The sequence below is a fragment of the Asparagus officinalis genome, chromosome 4 (genome assembly GCF_001876935.1).
Source record: "Asparagus officinalis chromosome 4, Aspof.V1, whole genome shotgun sequence".
Classification (NCBI taxonomy): Eukaryota; Viridiplantae; Streptophyta; class Magnoliopsida; order Asparagales; family Asparagaceae; genus Asparagus; species Asparagus officinalis.
The window spans coordinates 7874891-7894749 of record NC_033797.1 but is presented as its reverse complement, the minus strand read 5'-3'; the positions used below and the strand labels follow the sequence as shown (position 1 = coordinate 7894749).

Genomic DNA, 19859 nt, shown 5'->3' with positions numbered 1-19859 from the left:
CAAAGAGATGATGAGGATCATATTGAGAGAGATAAGTGAGAGAGAGACAAAGAGATGATGAGGATCATATTGAGAGAGATAAGTGAGAGAGAGACCTCGAATCTCTTTTTGGATGGTAGTTGATTCTCTCAAGTTAACCTTCCCATAAATTAGGCCCCAATTATTTGAAATTTAAGCCTTCGGAGCAAATTGGGGATGCAAGCCGGTCAAACTTGTGTCCAAATACAGTGATCCATGAATTGCTCCTGAATGGACCTCGAACCTGGAAGAAAGCTAAGGTCATAAAATTAGAGAACTCAGGCCCAAATACTTGACAGGTAAAACTTTTTGGCCAATTTTTTCTTGACAAAAATCTATTACATATACTACACATGAATGTTTAGGCCAAAATGGCTAGTATAGAAATTGATGTACATGGTCATGCATGCAGAGATTTCATCTTCTCTTTGTTCTATGCATCCATTTGTATACATTTCACTTTCATGCACAGAATAAATAAAAAAGACATGACGAATTTAAGTTTGAGACCTTCATAATGAAATTTCTAGGGGATTCTTCTCTTTATTCGGTGTACCCATTTGTGTACTTCTCATGTTCATGCACTTAATAAATAAAAATATATTTTGAATTAAAATATGAGACCTTCATAATAAAATTTCTAGGGGCTTTCCAGTTAGTCTATAAATTGGAGAGGAGATTCAAGGAAAACTATATGCAACTCCATTATAATTAATCAAGCAAATAACCTGTTGAAGAATCTAAAGCAAACACAAGAGTGACACTCTCAAAAGCATCAAACATGAGTCATATAATAAAATCAAATATTGAGTTGTAGAAATTGGACGGCAATATGTTGCTGAGGAAAACACAAATTAAATTATCAAGCACACAGAATTGCAATGAGAATCCAGTGATATTAGTACATTCTATAATGATCAGAGAGATGTTTTAGAAAGAACGTGTTTATTAGAGCTCAAGGGTAAAAATTGGTAGTTCGGTTGATGAAGTGATCCTCAAATTTCTTAAATAATTTTTAAAACAAATCTAAAAAACAGAAAGGCAAATATCCTATCAATTTAAAAAATAATATTTTCAAGAAAATTTGCAAATAAAAGAGAGTTTTGGGGTTTTTATTCTATACCATTGGAAGAACTTATATTTGTGCTTCCCTTCGTTAGGATTCCATCTGAAACATAAAGAAAAAGATTCCATCAAATTCAACAATAATATTTTTCATCGAGAATCAATTTTCAAGTTAAAATCACAATGCATCCCAAACTCATAACTCTTACTCGGATTCACATAAAATACTTCTCCTGAATGATTTCTGACAGTGGCTGAAAAATTTTGTTTCTGATTTCATTTAGAACTATTTGTTAGCCAACCCCTCGAGGCCATCAGGATCGCTGAAGTATCCAACCGAAACCACCATTGAAGCAGCAGCCTGCAATAATCCAAGGAGAAATTTAGAGCAAAATAATCAACAATACCATAAAATTTTTATAGACAGAGAGAGAGAGAGAAAGAGGAAACCTTATCAGTATCGGGATCGCTGATGAGGAGAGCCTCGAGGGAATTCGAGAGGACGATCCTCCTGTACTCGTGCTTGTCGATGTGAGGCTTGAAGATCTCGACATCCGTTGCTAATTCGCCCACATCCATTTTTCTGCTGTTGGGTTCAGTTTGTGAGGATCAAAAGGATCGTCCTTTCGAGCGAGAATGTCAAGGATTTTAAGAACTCGATCAAGGAGAATGCCAAGGAGAACTCGACCGAGGAGTGAGATGACAGAGGAGGTTTGGGAGGAAGTTATTTAGGGGGAATTGGGAAAGGAGATGGAGAAAAATAGAGAGAGATGGAGAGAGTTGTGCAGAGAGAAGATACTAATTAGTTTTGGGCAGTTCTTCTCCGGTTTAAGGGGAACGATAACTATTGTGAGAGTGGGTGTTAGATGGTGGTTATTGGAACTATTTTTAGATTATTTTCGAAAGTTACTGTTCATTAGATGTTTTTTTGTTGTTCTCCTTTAGTAATAAAGAAGTAGATAAGGTTAGGAGCTACCTCTTTTTTCTCTATAATGAGTTTTTCTGTTGTGTATCCAATAAGAATTTCTGTTGTGTCATAATGTTACCTTTGCCTTGTCTGTGTCATTTTCCATGAGGATCTGAACTAAATACATTACATTTTTTATTATCAATTTTCTTTAAATTATAATATTAATATTTAATTTTGATATATTTATTTCATGAAGAAGAAATATCACTTAACCTTGGTACTACATCATCGGCGATTCTACATTATTTATCACCTGGACACTTATTATTAACATCTCTATCCACTTTCTTGTTACAACATTTACAAACATAGAACCACTGCTCAACTCTATTATAAATGGTAGTTATCATTGCCTTAAAGGTGCGATAGTGTGTCTGTATATTGGTAAATTATTCTTAGGTTTTAATTGTATGAATTTGAAGTAGGTTTTCTAAGATCATACCTCTTTCGAAAATTATAATGGTTATATATATTAGTAATTTGAATTTTTGTTGTATTTATAAAGAGCCTTAATGGAGATGCTTTTGTCTTGGCAGCTTACTCTAAAAGAATGTTGCATATTAGCTTTAAAATGTAATATTTTTTTCTTTACAGTGTTATATGGATGTTTGCTTGGTTTGCTTACTAATCTTTTATTTCTTCAGTAAGTTATATATTTAGATTGATATATATTATTTACGCAATTTACGATGACATGCATATCTCCTCTATAAATTTGAGACAGATATAAGATGAATTTTATATTTATACTACCTTCATATTTAGAGATCTTGATTTTCATAGTGCTATTACATCATTATCTTTGATTGTGTCTTTAAGAATTGATCATTCGTTAGTAGTCATGCCCCTAAATAAAGTCCCAAGCAGGGTCGTGACACTATATAAGAAAAAGAAAAAGGGCGATTTTATATTTTTTGTGTACGCAGAGTCATGACATGATAATTTTTCTTTTATCTTCTATGAATAATGTTTCTTTGATTGGAATAAAGTTGTTCAATATATTCTTCAGAGGGTATTCAGTCGGTATTTTTTTGATAACTATAACTTATGCTAGTGTTAATTGAAGTGATTCATGGACATTCTGAATTCCATTTAAAATGAAAACCACTTGATTCTTTTGAATGATATCTCTAAATTTTCTAATAGTCATTCATACATAAATCTTTATAATTTTTTACCCTATAAATATTATTACCATTAGAGATCAATATTTATAGATTATAATCAATTTATGTTAAGCTATTATATTATAGTCTTTTATCAGTTTTTTGCGATCTAATCTTCTATCAATTAATATTACTTATGTATTTTTGTTGCTCTAACATATTGGTAAAGTTATATGCAATTACTTTAATTTATACAATAACATTAATTTTTTATCTATCATATATTTTTTAAATTTTTATTCTTTAATTGAATATTTTTAATCTGTTATTATTACTATTTTTTATCAGTATCAACTTGACTATTTTTAGATTCTGAAAAGGGATAGTAAACCTTAAATTATAAGTTATATTCATATATATTAATGAAAGAACATGACACAATTATTCTTTTCTTTGACAAGTTCTAAATTTCTAGTTTTTTATTGTGTAATTTTAAACTTTTGAGAGTCTTTTGTCTAATTTTTAAAACTTTTTATTTTTTTTGTAATACTTCATGTAATAAGCTGATACTACGGAGCTGTTTCATATATTTTATTAATCTTATTTAAATTGTTGACCTATAGATAGTTCATGGGGTATTAGGATAGAATATAAGTATGATTAGGATAAATTATAATTTAAATTAAATATTTAAAGTAGCACATGATAATTTTGACTATAGAAGGCTTTTCTCGAACTCGTGCTTTTAAAAGGAGTATGATTTTTGTTTTCCTTAATTATTTTTTATAATTTTGAGAATGACTTTTGTCTCTTTAATTTGTTTGGTGGATTTTGTAAATATCTCATTCATATTATGTAGATTTGTAGGTCTACATTGTTCCCGGGTTCGACCTTTGGGGTAGACATTATTTGTCTTATTAATTTATTTAGTTTTTGCATATACGCCATTCATTTTGTAGACATTTGTAAATTTGACATTTAATAATTTTATTTAGATTTACATTTTAATTTAAACTGTATCATTATCTTCAAACTATGTATATTCAATAAGAATTCATTAATTTATCAACTTACTCTTACTTAATGGAATAATATTTGAATTCTAAGGGTATTTTTGTCTATCGAAAGATTTTCCCGAACTCGTGCTTTTAAAGGGAGTATGATCATGAAAGTTGTTCTCTTCCGATGATTTATGACTCACCCACTTACCCGATACAATCTAATTTGTTATAAATAAATATGAGCTATTTTATATAGGTCCTCTCTTGAACGGGTCAACTCAAAAAACCAATTTATCAATTGGGTTATTAACGGGTCAACCCGCTAACCCGTTTAACTTTAAACCCTTTATTATTAAACAGTTGACATTTAAAATTTACAAAAACTAACCCAAAAAATGTCAATAATTATAAATACTGAAAATGAAAGAATTTTGAAATTTGCAAACAATACAATGAAAGGTTCAAAAATAAAAAAACATCACCAAAATTTTACCTAAAAAGTAATGAAAATATTAAAACTTACAAAACAGTATAAATCTGCAAATCATAAATAGCACCATGAGATTTATAGAAAACACCCTAAAAAATTTATACAAATTACAAAATACATGCTTAAAAAATCAAATTTTACAGAAATATATGACAGGAAAGTCAAAACCTACAAACAATATAAATTTTATAACTTATGAGCAGAATAATAAATTTTTTGGAAATTTGCAAAAAATACCTTGATAATTTTAAAAGTTGCAAAAAATCAACCTAAATAAGTTAAATCTTAGAAAAAGCAAAAAATTGAAACTTATAACTTTTCAAAATTTTGAAATTTACAAAAAGTGCCTTGATAATTTTAAAAATTGCAAAAAACAACCTAAATAAGTTAAATTTTAGAAAAACCAGAAAAACTAAAACTTACAAACATTGAAAATTTATAATATAGAAATTATAAAAAAGCCCGTTAAAAGTTTTTGCACCTGAAAGTTAAACAAAATGCAAAACACACCCCCATAAAATTCAAGCTTCTATGGGAATATGCCCCAAAAATGTCAACCCATTTAAAAAGTACAAAATCTATAACTTATAAATGACATAGTGATTTCCCAAAAGACACCCTAAAAGTTTGGAAAAATACAAAAACCACCCTAAAATAGTCAGACATTTCCTGAATCATGCCTAGAAATATCAAAACTTTCAAATAGTACAAAATCTATAAGTTTTAGATATCACTATGGAAAATTTGATTTTCGCAAAATGTCATCCAAAAAGTTTCAAATTTGCAAAATAAGCCCTCTAAAAGTCAAATTTTATAACAACATGCCCTAGAAATATCAAAACTTACATACAGTACAAAGTCTATAACTTATAACAGCAACATATTGCAGAAAACACCTTAAAAGTTTTAAAATTACAAGATACACCCTGAAACAATTAAATTTTACAAAAACACACCCTCTTAAATATCAGAATTTACCAACTAAACAAAATTTATAACTTATAAACAACAAAGTTTTTATTTTTTGAAATTTAACATAACACGCCGTGAAAGTTTTAAAATTGCAAAGACACCATCGAATGAAATTTACAAAAACACCCCCCAAAATTATCAAACCTTTAAAATATCACAAACTCTATAACTTATAAACAACAAAGAGAAAATTTTGAAATTTGTAGAAAACACCCTTGAAGCTGAAAAATCACAAAATATACCCTAAAATTCAAAAATAAAAAAAACCCTACAAAATCAAAACTTACAAAGAGTAAAAAGTTTACAAACTAAAAAAATCACCTGAAAAGATTATATTTGCATAAAATACCCTACAAGTTTTAAAATTTATAAAAAACACCCTTAAAATTTAAATATTTACAAAAAACACCCTACACAAATGTAAACTTCTAAACAACACGGAATCTTTGAAATAATAAATGGGACCATGAAATTTTGACCATGGATTTTAAGTGATAAGTCGCTTGATTATAAAACCAATAACTAGGTGACTTAGGCATGATATCAGTTATCCGTTTAATAAAGAAGTCTACGCGATTATTAGATGGGTCAGATCGACTGGTTTGTCACCCTTATTTCCATTATGTAATTGTGTGCAGGGCACATACAATTGGCAGGATCTGAATAATTTGTAGTGATGAAATATGAGTAGAAGAAATCTACTTATATCCCTTATTACCTTACATTGTTAGATAATGAAAATTCATTTGTCATGCATGATTGTCTACTTTTTATCTGTGATTTCCATCTCTGTGTTCTTTTCTTTTGCAAGCCTCAATCACGTCCACGGGCAAACAATACGAGAAATTCACTATGTATCAGGGAAAACTACAAGAGGAATCACTCAATTCTCGTCTCTCAATCTCTCAATATCACATCCATAATCAACTCTCATATTCTCTCAAAAACCCACACCTTGTAATCTTTTACACAGATAAAAATTACGGAACTCTCATCTCTCGCACAATATTCTTGAATCAGGCCACGCCCTCTCCTAACCCTAGATTACAAGAATAGTGGCTCTTTCTCTTTGCATGATTTTTACTCCAACAATAGAAGAATATATATAGGAAAACAAAACTCTATCTCTAGCCTAACTTCCTAGTTAGAATAGAATTTAAACTCTTAATCATGATGGAACCCAAACTCCTGATCATGATAGATCTCTAACCCTATCTAATTCTTATGAACTTATACAAGGAATCAAAGACACAATCCCAACGTGAAGAAGCCAAACCATTCATGGCAATAAGAGGACAACGCTTGCTAAGGAAAAATAGGCATAGAGAGAGTGAGAAGAAGAAGAAGATAGTACAGATCAAATGGGGAGGTGATGTCGTATTGTCCTCAGCTTGGTCGAATTACTTAAAAGACTAATTCGATCCGTTTTTTGTGCTTGTTTTTCAGTTTGCTGCTTATGCAAGTCCTATTTGCTTTTACTTTCAATTGCAATGCAGCTTAATATCTTTCACTGATTTACCTTATTCTGCAATAAATTATCAACAAAAATTTGTTTATCTTTGTTGTTGGGCGCAGAATCACACCCTCACGCCGCGGAAGCGATATCACCTGAGAGATAGCCCTGACTTTAGTTGTCACAAAAGCACAAGTCAACCTCTATATTCTTGTTTCTCAAAGGAAACTAGAATAGATAGTGAAATTCTTATTTCTCAAAGGAAACAAGAATCGAAAGTGATATATTTCATCAAAGTGAAATATACACTCTTCCTCTCATCAGTTCTAAGACTAAAATGTCGAGGGAACCTACAAGCTATGGCAACACACAGTAAAAGACGAGACAACAGATTTACGTAGTTCGGCAAACTTGCCTACATCCACGGGAGGGGGGTTTCACTATGAGGAGAATACCAAACTATTACAAGCTCTCTCTTCTTCACTCTTTTCTTTTCCTCTCAAGTTTCTCACTCACTCAAGAATTTCCCACACTTTATTTTTCCCCCACACCAATAACTCCTCCACCCCTTCTCTATTTATAGGAAACCAAAGAGGGGGGAACCGAAAAATTTGGCGGACTCAGAAGCGCGGGAACAGGAGCGCGTTGGGCTGGCAGGTAGCGCGTTCACATTTGTTAATCTTAATTTCAATGCAATGCATTATATCTTTTTTCTTCTTCTCTGAAAAATCCTTTCAATCTTGTTCTCCATCTTCCTTCTTTGCCTTGGGTTTCCTCAAGCCACCTCAACAGCAGCAGCACCAAGACAGACAGAAGTCTCATGTCATGTTTGGGTGCTTTCGAGTCTTACGGGGTCATAACCGTAGACGCACATCCAGTTCAAACATACACCGACCGTTGGATCCCATCTAGACCTTTCATGTTGATCCAAACACATAAATCACATGGATTTTGTCACCTATAACTTTGCATAGAAGAGTTCGAAATTTGTAGTATTGATTTCATCTAAGTTACATAATGGCTAGACAGCTAGTTTACAAGTTTAAGTTTTTGAATTTTATTACTCTGTTAGCTTACATCAAACGAAGACCACATTAGAATTGGCATATCGATCATGGCAGTCAATGCCATCGAATCTCTGTGGGAATTGGACATAGTAGACCTTCCATTCCAAGATCAGGCTAATCTGGGGGCACATGCAGAGCTTCTTCAGAGATTCTACATGTAGGGTGCATTGATAAACACTGTGGACACTAGAACCTGCACTTATAGATCCAAATAATAAAAAAAGTGTGCAGCGTTTGTATCACTTAGCTTAACTTAAATAAATAAACTTCATTCAGTACATGGCTTACCGATGCATTCAGGGCCCTGGTTTCATGTGGTGTTTGGGTATCTTCTCACGAGAGACACACACCAACCTAAGCAGTTATTCGCCTTCGACATCAAGTTCACCAGCCCTCCCCAAGTATACGCACAGAATTATCGGGTGTTTCAGAAGCCATTATCCATTTTAGTAGTAAGCTTTTATCTCTTCTACCATAATGATTTCGTTTCCAAGTATGTAGGAATAGTTTATGGATTAGAATGAAACAGAAACAGGAGATGGAGTATGTTTCCGAGGACAATGAGTGAGATACGGGTAGAGTAAGGCTCTGAAGTTTCGAGAACCAGCTTCTACTTCTTGCAGAAGGGCATAGACCTCCTTGCAAACTCTTCTGTCTCTGATTATGTATCAACAGAAGCATTGATGCACCATCATCTGATACATAGCAGCTAACCTTGTCCACAATGTAGTCCACAGAAAGTATAGAGAGGACAGTGTTGGCACTGATGATATCAGACTCCTACAGAGGATCAACTGTACCAACAAACACATCAACTGGTGAAAGCTTGTTTGACTGACCATCACGTTCAAACCTTGCAGAGAGGTTATTCAGATGGGCTTCACGAGTGATGGGAAACCATTTTGGGTGAACCAGTGAACAAGATCCAACATATAACTAAGGTGAACCAAACGGGATAGGCATATTTTGCTGGAGGCATGATAAAAACCAAAAAATGAAGATGAGGATGACAAGCCTGAGGACTATAATGATGCGGTATGGATTGATCTTGCTTGAGGTGATTTGCACCTGTCGTCATAGGGGCTGCGTGCCTCGGCCATGCTGCGAAAATAATTCAAAGGTAAAATTTTGTCACTGCCTGGTTTATAGATGTCATTTGTATGTCATGTGTGTTTATTCATACATGGATTAAACATGTGTTTATTCATAAATGGATTAAAGATGTGTTTATTTGTAAATGGATTAAACATATGTTTTTTCATAGATATTACTGATCATCATTCTTCATTGGCTGCGTGCCTCTATTCCCGATTGCTCTCCATCTCCATTTCTCCTTCAAAAGCCCTACCAGCCACTGCAAAATTTAGAGCACAATACACATTAAGTAAAATTTATTGATGGGGAGGACCAAGGGCTAGTATTAAAATTAGAATACTGGGTGCAAATTTATCCTTCTGGTGCCAGTAAATGATGATTGATGAGATAACAGGGTCATGAGGCTGCCATTGTTGTGTTTATTCACCATTTTCCTGCAAAAGGTTTCTCATCCCTCATTTAATGTTGATACATATTGGGAAGTACAGATTTAGGAATTACATTAGTTTCTAATGAATGTTACTGAGGTTAGATCATCTTTCTGTGTTGCGCGCAGCGGAAATTTCGGCAGCACTTCGGCAGCACAACAAGAGAGTCTGATCGCAATAAGAATTCTTGTTTCTCAAAGGGAACAAGAATCTGAAGCCTATATCCTATCAAAGTAGGATATTAGCTCTTCCTCTCGTCAGCTCTAGGACTGCGCGTCGAGGGACCCTAAAAGCTATTACAAATCACACAAAAGCAGTACAACCAATTTTAACGTGGTTCGGCAAATTGCCTACGTCCACGGGGCAAGGAGGGGGGAGATCTACTAATAGAGGGAGAGAATACAACTAGGGTTTACAATCACTCTCAAACTAAACCCTCAAACAAGATTCTGGTCCTCTCACCATGTTTTCAATGGTAGTATCTCTCAATAGTTCTTGAAACTTGATTTGTGTCAACTCGTAGATCTTGCAAATAATGATCTTGCGGGTTGATGCATCGAATTGGGACGTCCTTTATCTTTGTAATGCGCTCGACAAACATTATTGCGTAAAAGCAATCATCAGTCTATCATAATTGCTTATAGTTATCTTCATCAAAGTCGCCAAAGTTCTCCTTGGTAGAAACGTAAAAAGAAATACTTTCATTTCTCTTTTCCTAAGACATAGTCGTGCTTCCTTCCAAGAAAACAATGAAAATAATGATAGTAGTGCTAGTAATAATAGCATTACAATGGAAATTGTAAAAGTTTGATTAGTGTTGAGAAGCTTGATCCACGGATGACGTCAGAGTTAATGATAAGCTTCTGGTCTCTTCGTTAGGATTTCATTTTCTTGCTACATTGCGTTTCTGCTTTCTTCATGTCACTTAGTTTAGTTTTTTGCATCAGTTCTTTTATATGATATATGATGCAGAAATGGCACATACAGATATTATGTTCTCTCTTTTATATGATGCAGAAATGGCATGCATGCTTGTTGATCAATTTCTGAATTGCGTCTCTCTTTATTGATCATCTTTATTTTTGATCAGTTTTTTTTTCTAGTTTGTCTTTATTCTCAATTGGTTCGAACAAGAGTCTGTTTCTTATTGATTCATTCCATGATCATGAGCATCTCATTTTACAAATAAGATTATTATTTTTGGTTATAATTAACATCTCATGCTGACTCTTTCACTTGATACCTCAGCTTATTTAGTCGATATATATTCATCCATCTTCTTCAATCAGTTATATCCATGATGCATGCCTTTTGTTGAATTTCTTGATTCTTACTGAAGAAACTTGTTGAGAATATTTCATATTATTTTGTATTTACCCATGTACCTATAGCTTTCTGTGTAATCATCTTTCGACGAACTTGTGCACGTGTTGAATGCAGTTGGACAATTATGTTCTATGCAAGATATATCGCAGCAGCTGCGTTGGTGGCGAGAGGAGAATTACATCTGTTGCCAAAGCAGTTAACGCAATCTTTGAACCTGAACCTGAAGAGGAAATCAAAGCACCAACATAGAAAGGTCGCCTAAACCTGAACCTGAACCGGAGCCTAGAAGCATGACCCAATCAACCAGTACAGAAACCAAGTCCTCTATTTTAACCACACGTTGAATCCGGACCCTCAACCCGTCACTAGCTGCTAGCATCATCACTACCAGTCTTTAGGGTCTTAAAGTTTGCAGTTTGCAGTTGGGTTGGGTTGATCTTAGTTATAAAATTTTCAGTTTGCACGGTATCGGGCTTATCTTAGTTATAAAAATTTTCATTTTACAGGCCTTCGTGTTTATTAGCTTATATTAAAGAAAGGCGCATTCTGAACTTGTACATATTCTGATATTGAAATCTGCATATGAAAGTTAGTGCACACAAAATATAAATTGTTATCATCAAAACATTATCATGGAGAAATGATATTCAACAATACTTACCGCCTGTGACAAATCTGGCCTCGTACATACCATCGCGTACATCAAGCTCCCAACCGCGCTCGCATATGGAGTCTTCGACATCAACTCACGATCTTCAACTGACTTCGGTGAGAGACCAGCTGAAAGCTTCAAATGGGCTCCCAATGGTACACTAACTGGCTTCGTATCCATGCTAACATGGAATCGCTGTAGAACTTTCTTCAAATAAGCCACCTGTGTCAAACAAATTCTGCCATTTTTCTTGTCTCTGCCGATCTCCATCCCTAAAATGCGCTTCGCCTCGCCCAATTCCTTCATCTCAAACTCATTTGAAAGCTGAACTTTCAACTCATCTATAGCCGACCTGGAAATAGAGGCAACCAACATGTCATCGACATAGAGCAACAAATAAATATACGCACCTCCTTTCAACTTGCGAAAATATACGCAAGGATCAAACTGGCTCCGAGTGTACGAATGACCAAGCATAAAACCATCGAATCGCCTATACCACTGTCGAGGAGACTGCTTCAAACCGTATAGCGATTTCTTCAGTTTGCAAACTAATTTTTCTTTCCCTGCAGCTCGGAATCCCAATGGCTGAGTCATATATATTTCTTCATCAAGATCACCATGAAGAAATGCCGTTTTCACATCCAACTGATCTAATTCCAAACCATACTGTGCCACCAAAGCTAGCAAAATCCGAATCGAAGAATGCTTCACCACCGGAGAGAAAACCTCATTATAGTCAATACCTTCCTCCTGTGCATAGCCCTTCGCAACCAACCTAGCCTTGAATCTCAACGGAGTGCCTTCAATGCCCTCCTTCTTCGTGTATACCCACTTGCAACCAATTGCTTTCCGCCCCTTTGGAAGCTCAACAAGCTCCCATGTATCGTTCTTATGAAGAGATTCCATCTCCTCCTGCATAGCCACCTGCCACGAATCAGCCTCCGAACTCTGCTCGGCCTCTCTGAATGTAGTAGGCACTAACTCATCGATACTCTCCACCGGAAGTGCATACGCAACTGTGTCGGCATACCGTGCTGGCATCTGTATGTTTCTCCTCTGTCTCCTAGCCGCAATAGAATCCTGAACCTGAGCCGTCGGTTCCTGATCCTGCACATTTGTACTCGTATCCTCCGTGTCATCGTCGTGCTCGCCTGGCGTCACCTCAGTCGGCACCTGCATGGATACTGTACCATCTGGACAATGTGGAGCTGCATCGATCTCCACCACCTGCGATATCTCCTCCGTCGGGTCGCTCTCCACCTGATGAGAGCTGGGAAGCTTCAAGATAGAAGCCTCATCAAATGTGACGTCCCTACTCAGAACAATCTTTTTATCAACTGGATCCCAAAGCTTGTATCCCTTGACACCACGCTTGAATCCTACAAATATGGCCTTCCTAGCTCGAGGTTCCAATTTATCAGTTCTAACATGATAATATGCAGGGCACCCGAATACCTTGAGCTGGTCATAGTCATGTGCTGGCTTTCCCGACCACATCTCCATAGGGGTTTTCCCCTCAATCGCAGATGAAGGCAGCCTATTAATGAGGTGGCTCGCATATGTAAGTGCCTCAGCCCAAAAGATCTTCTCCAAACCACTCTGCGACAATAAGCATCGGATCTTCTCCAGTAAAGACCGATTCAACCTCTCTGCCACCCCATTTTGCTGCGGTGTATGACTAACTGTGAAGTGTCTCTCTATGCCCTCGTCTCGACATAGCTGCTGAAAGGGGTCAGAAGTATACTCACCACCGTTGTCGGATCGCAACGTCTTGATCTTTCTCCCAGTCTGCAGTTCCAATCTCTTCTTCCACTCCACAAACAAATCTAGGACTTCACTCTTCTTCGTCATGGTGTACACCCAACAACGCCTAGAATAGTCATCTACAAAAGTGACGAACCAATGTCGACCACCAAGTGATGCAGTCTTGGTGGGACCCCAAACGTCTGTGTGCACGTAATCCAGGATGCCCCTCGTCTGATGAATGGCAGTCCCGAACTTCACCTTCGTCTTCTTGCCAAGAACACAGTGCTCACAGAACTCAATCTTCCCACTCTTGGCTCCCTTCAATAGCCCCTGCTTGCACAATGTCTGCAGTGACTTTTCACCTGTGTGCCCCAATCTATAGTGCCAAAGTCTGCTCATGTCCGCTTCTGAAATAGCCGAAGCAACCTGGCCAATCTCGGTGCTTCCCTTCAGATAATACAAATTCCGATTGCGGACTCCCCTCATCACCACCAATGATCCCTTAGTAACCTTCGCTACAGCGTTTTCGAAAGTCACCTTGAATCCCTTCGCCTCCAAAGCTCCAACTGAGATAAGATTTTTCTTCAGTTGAGGAACAAATCTCACCTCCTTCAACTCACGGACTACTCCATCGTGCATCCTAATCCGCACGGTACCTATCCCACAAACGCCACAGGATTGATCATTTCCCATGACAACAACGCCCCCGTCGACTTTCTCAAAAGATGCAAACCAGTCTCGCCTAGGGGTCACATGAAAGGTAGCGCCGGAATCAAGCATCCAATCTGATGCATCCACATGGTTCACCTCCGGAGTAATCAGTAGAGAAAAGCACGAATCATCGGAATCATCGCCTTTCGCAATGTTCACCTCATTGGCCTTCGGGCCCTTTTTCTTGCCATTCTCTTTCTCCTTGAGCTTCGGGCAGTCTCTCTTCCAATGTCCCTGCTCCTTGCAGAATGCACATTGGTTCTTTGTTAGTTGGTGACGGCCTCTAGACTTTGACCTCCCTCTGTTACCACCTTTCGGATATGGGCTTCTACCTCTCGTCGACAAGGCCTCTCCTGAAGTACTAGCGCGGGAAGTCTCCTTATCCTTCCTCCTCAAATCGTAGTTCGTCAAAGCGTTAGTCACTTCACTATAGCTGATAGAAGATCTCCCGTTCAACAAAGTGAGCACGAAGGTATCATACTCCTCATCCGGTAAGGAGCCCAACAAAATAATCGCCTTGTACTCATCCGATATCTTCTCATCAACATTCGCCAAGTCCGACAACAACTTCGTATAGTTGTTCACATGAGCCGCAAGCGAGGTGCCTCTGGACATCTGGAATCTGAATAACCTACGCAGCAAGTGCAATCGGTTCTCAACACTCTTCGTAAGGTACTTATTGTTGAGAATTTCCCACATCTTCATCGCAGACGTCACCCCAATCACATCATACTTCAGCTCCTGTTCCAAACAGGACCTGATCACCCCACGCGCGTTCCTATTCATTTTCTCCCATATCGCCTCATCATATTTAGGTGGCCTCTCGTGGACCATGATGGTCTCTTCCAAATTCTGAGCATTTAACGCATCCTGTACGTCGCTCATCCACAAACCAAAGTTGATTTTTCCGTCATATTTCACCACACTAATTTTGATGTTCTGAAAACCAACTTGTATTGTACCCGCCATCGATTTGCTGCTTTCACCTTCTTCTCCCATTGCGAACTAACTCCAAATTGTAGAGAAAGAACAAATTTGATAGAATTAGGAACCACCCAACTGAACCCTAGATCGGATTCCAAATAGATCTCCTATCCACACGAGGAAAGCGAAATCTCCAACGGCAACTCCTAATGCTATCTCCACCGAAGCCGAGAACTCCAAGAACTAAGCTTCACACAAGAATCTTCCTCCACCAAAAAATCCTAGATCTGAAATCTGGGCTCTGATACCACTTGTTGCGCGCAGCGGAAATTTCGGCAGCACTTCGGCAGCACAACAAGAGAGTCTGATCGCAATAAGAATTCTTGTTTCTCAAAGGGAACAAGAATCTGAAGCCTATATCCTATCAAAGTAGGATATTAGCTCTTCCTCTCGTCAGCTCTAGGACTGCGCGTCGAGGGACCCTAAAAGCTATTACAAATCACACAAAAGCAGTACAACCAATATTAACGTGGTTCGGCAAATTGCCTACGTCCACGGGGCAAGGAGGGGGGAGATCTACTAATAGAGGGAGAGAATACAAATAGGGTTTACACAAGAATCTCACAAATAAAACCCTCACACAAACTCTCAAATCCCTCATCATGTCTTGCTTTCCATTTGTCCACTCTATCCTCTATTCCAGATTTCTCTCCATCTCTATTTCTCCTTCAAAAGCCCTACCAGCCACTGCAAAATTTAGAGCATAATACACTGGGTGCAAATTTATCCTTCTGGTGCCAGTAAATGATGATTGATGAGATAACAGGGTCATGAGGCTGCCATTGTTGTGTTTATTCACCATTTTCTTGCAAAAGGTTTCTCATCCCTCATTTAATGTTGATATATATTGGAAAGTACAGATTTAGGAATTACATTGGTCTCTTGTGAATTTTACTGAGGTGAGATCAACTTTCTGATGATGCAGTTCTTGCTCGACACTCTGTATTTGGAACTCATCTTCAAAATCATCATGCTCACCAGCATGCCCTTGATCTTTCTTAACTCTCTGGCAACCTAACCTACAGGATTCCAATTCATGGTGAGATTCATGTTCAGTTGGTTGATGACCCCTCTGGAATCCCTGCTATGTATAAGGGTTTTATTGGAGAAGTCCCTTCGTCACTGAGAAACTGCAAGGAAACTTCTCATTCTGGACCTCGTGGATAATAGATTCCATTGAAATATTCCTCCATGTTTGGGTAAGTAATTTTCATCATTGGGATTCTGGTCCTCTCACCATGTTTTCAACCGTAGTATCTCTCAATAGTTCTTGAAACTTGATTTGTGTCAACTCTTAGATCTTGCAAATAATGATCTAGCGGGTTCATGCATCAAATTAGGACGTCCTTTATCTTTGTAATGCGCTCGACAAACATTATTGCGTAAAAGCAATCATCAGTCTATCATAATTGCTTATAGTTATCTTCATCAAAGTCGCCAAAGTTCTCCTTGGTAGAAACGTAAAAAGAAATACTTTCATTTCTCTTTTACTAAGACACAGTCGTGCTTCCTTCCAAGAAAACAATGAAAATAATGATAGTAGTGCTAATAATAATAGCATATTAGCATTACAATGGAAATTGTAAAAGTTTGATTGGTGTTGAGAAGCTTGATCCAAGGATGACGTCAGAGTTAATGATAAGCTTCTGGTCTCTTCGTTAGGATTTCATTTTCTTGCTACATTGCGTTTCTGCTTTCTTCATGTCACTTAGTTTAGTTTTTTGCATCAGTTCTTTTATATGATGCAGAAATGGCACATACAGATATTATGTTCTCTCTTTTATATGATGCAGAAATGGCATGCATGCTTGTTGATCAATTTCTGAATTGTGTCTCTCTTTATTGATCATCTTTATCTTTGATCAGTTTTTTTTCTAGTTTGTCTTTATTCTCAATTGGTTTGAACAAGAGTCTGTTTCTTATTGATTCATTCCATGATCATGAGCATCTCATTTTACAAATAAGATTATTATTTTTGGTTATAATTAACATCTCATGCTGACTTTTTCACTTGATACCTCAGCTTATTTAGTCGATATATATTCATCCATCTTCTTCAATCAGTTATATCCATGATGCATGCCTTTTGTTGAATTTCTTGATTCTTACTGAAGAAACTTGTTGAGAATATTTCATATTATTTTGTATTTACCCATGTACCTATAGCTTTCTGTGTAATCATCTTTTGACGAACTTGTGCACGTGTTGAATGCAGTTGGACAATTATGTTCTATGCAAGATATATCGCAGCAGCTGCGTTGGTGGCGAGAGGAGAATTACAGCTGTTGCCAAAGAAGTTAACGCAATCCCTGAACCTGAACCTGAAGACGAAATCAAAGCACCAACATAGAAAGGTCGCCTAAACCTGAACCTGAACCGGAGCCTAGAAGCATGACCCAATGAACCAGTACAGAAACCAAGTCCTCTATTTTAACCACACATTGAATCCGGACCCTCAACCCGTCACTAGCTACTAGCATCATCACTGCCAGTCTTTAGGGTCTTAAAGTTTGCAGTTTGCAGTTGGGTTGGGTTGATCTTAGTTATAAAATTTTCAGTTTGCACTGTATCGGGCTTATCTTAGTTATAAAAATTTTCATTTTGCAGGCCTTCGAGTTTTTTAGCTTATATTAAAAGAAAGCCACATTCTGATTCACATATCGATCATTGTGAACAATGTCATCGAATCTTTATGGGAATAGGTCACTGAAGACCTTCTCTCCAAGCTGAGGGATGTCTTTGCCTCACCATCAAATATCCATTCACTCCCCAAGTATACCTGTGAGATGTTTGAGATTCAGAAGATTTTATCCATCTATCTCGTGAGCTTTTATTTCTGCTGCTAAAATGATTGCTTAATCTGAGCATGTAAATTTGTGGACTAACTTGAAACAAAATAGATCTTCTTTTGAGGCGAATGAGCAAGAAACAGGGAATAATTAAGGCTCTGGTCTTCCTAGGATCAACTCATGAAGTTAAGGATCAATTTGATAATCCAGCTATCATGGTAACATAGATTAGTTGTTGTTGTGCACTCATTTTTATCAAGATTACATAGCCTATATGATTCATATCTGACAAATTTGCACTCGGTAGTACAAGGAATGCGCAACTTATGGGATTCATATGATCGTTAATCTTCTCTTGATATAGTTTGTTTTGCAAATAGGAGATTGTTTTGTGGTGCATTTCTTGATGACCTTAAATTCTTGAATTTTTTGTCTCTTTTCTTCAGTCTTCTTATACCCGTCTTTCTTTCTACCTTAGTACTCTATTTATCCTACATATCTTGCTTGTGACTTTTCTGAGTCTAGTGACTGTGCCTTTCGGTATGTTCTCCTATTATTCTTTTTTTTTTCCTCTATTTTATATACATAAATTTGTCTTTATATTCTCCAGCTGTAGTTTCTTTGGTGTTATACATATTTTCTGCCGGAACTCGGTAGTACAAGGATGCAAGGAATATGTAATGTGGAGCACGTCTTTTGTAAGTGATTCAACTATGCACATGTCAATGAATTATCCTAAACTTTCTGATACTTCCTCCTCAAGTTTGCTAAGTGTTCCATTAAACATAGTTCATATTATGATTATGTCAGAGCTTTCTTTTTTGTTATTCAGGATGTTATCTGATCGGCTAAAGTTTACACCTATAACGCTCTATCCTGTGCTATTTGCTAGTGAACATATCTGTTTCGATGCCTCAGTTTCTGCTGAACTGGCGTTTCACTCCGCGTCACGACTTTGACATATTAGGTAATATACTAAGCTCGTACGTGTATTTGTTAATTTTTTTATAGATTAATCCTTTTGTGACCATAGCAGTTTCAATCAAGGTTGAGGATATTAATTACAACAGTTGTAGCTTTGGATAATATCATTGTAGCCAGGGCGCTGGTTTCCACTTCTATTTTATTGGACACATAAAGAAAGAGTTCCGTGGCTTGCAGTCTGGCTTCTAATTGACCAGTGATACTGATTTAGTAAAAAGTTAAATAAGTCAGGATATGACACATGTTCTTTAAAGGGACGTTTGGTTCATGAATTGTACTAGAGTGCATGTAATGGATTCAGAAAAAGCCATACTAAAAATATTGTTTGTTTGCGTTGGATGTTAAATAGGATTCACATGGGGAATAAAATGCAATCAAGTTTTGTTTGGTTGCGTATGAATTTTGTTGAGAATATGTGACTATAATCATAAATTTAGATGAATCGGCAAAATTTTAGGGAATTAACCATTATTTTACGTAGCAACCCCAAATCCATGACATGAAAAATACCAAACAAACAATGTAAGGACATGAGAACATTCTGGTAGAAATATCGGTGTATAATACTGAAGTTGATGGTACTGATAAGTGATAACCTATTGTTGCTAGTAAATCTTGTAAGGACATGCTCCGTACAATTCCTCTTTCTAATCACTTGAATTATTTGCTTCTGTTCTATAATTTCAGCTCCAAAAAGGTAAATATTACATTTGAGAAACTTCATGCTGTATTTTTATTCTGTTAAGGTGATGTTCATTTTTTGCCTAAGTTGCTCAAGCTTATGATGATCTTTTCTATGTTGTTTTAGAATGAAGTTTGTTAGAAATGAGTACACATCAGGTATAATTTTATTTAGGTTAAAAATAGAAATTATCCATCTTTTCAATTTTGATCTTCTCTGCTTCTGTTCAGATAGTGAGAAATATCTTAGTTTTTTGGGAAAAATGTGTCCAGGCCCCAAAAGTGGGAACTTCGTGTGACTAGCCCCCCTGTACTTTG

General features: G+C 36.6%; 1 long non-coding RNA gene across 3 annotated transcripts; it reads left to right on the top strand.

The window, feature by feature from the left end:
* Positions 8449 to 18478, top strand: LOC109836520. Of its 3 annotated transcripts, none has more exons than XR_002246006.1 (4): positions 8449 to 8594; positions 8672 to 9262; positions 16013 to 16286; positions 17303 to 18478. It is a non-coding gene; the product is annotated as an uncharacterized LOC109836520 (long non-coding RNA). The 3 variants fall into 3 exon arrangements; XR_002246007.1 differs by lacking the exons at positions 8449 to 8594; positions 8672 to 9262 and adding an exon at positions 15755 to 15902 and having other exon boundaries at positions 17303 to 17609; positions 17695 to 18478; XR_002246005.1 differs by lacking the exons at positions 8449 to 8594; positions 8672 to 9262 and adding an exon at positions 15755 to 15902.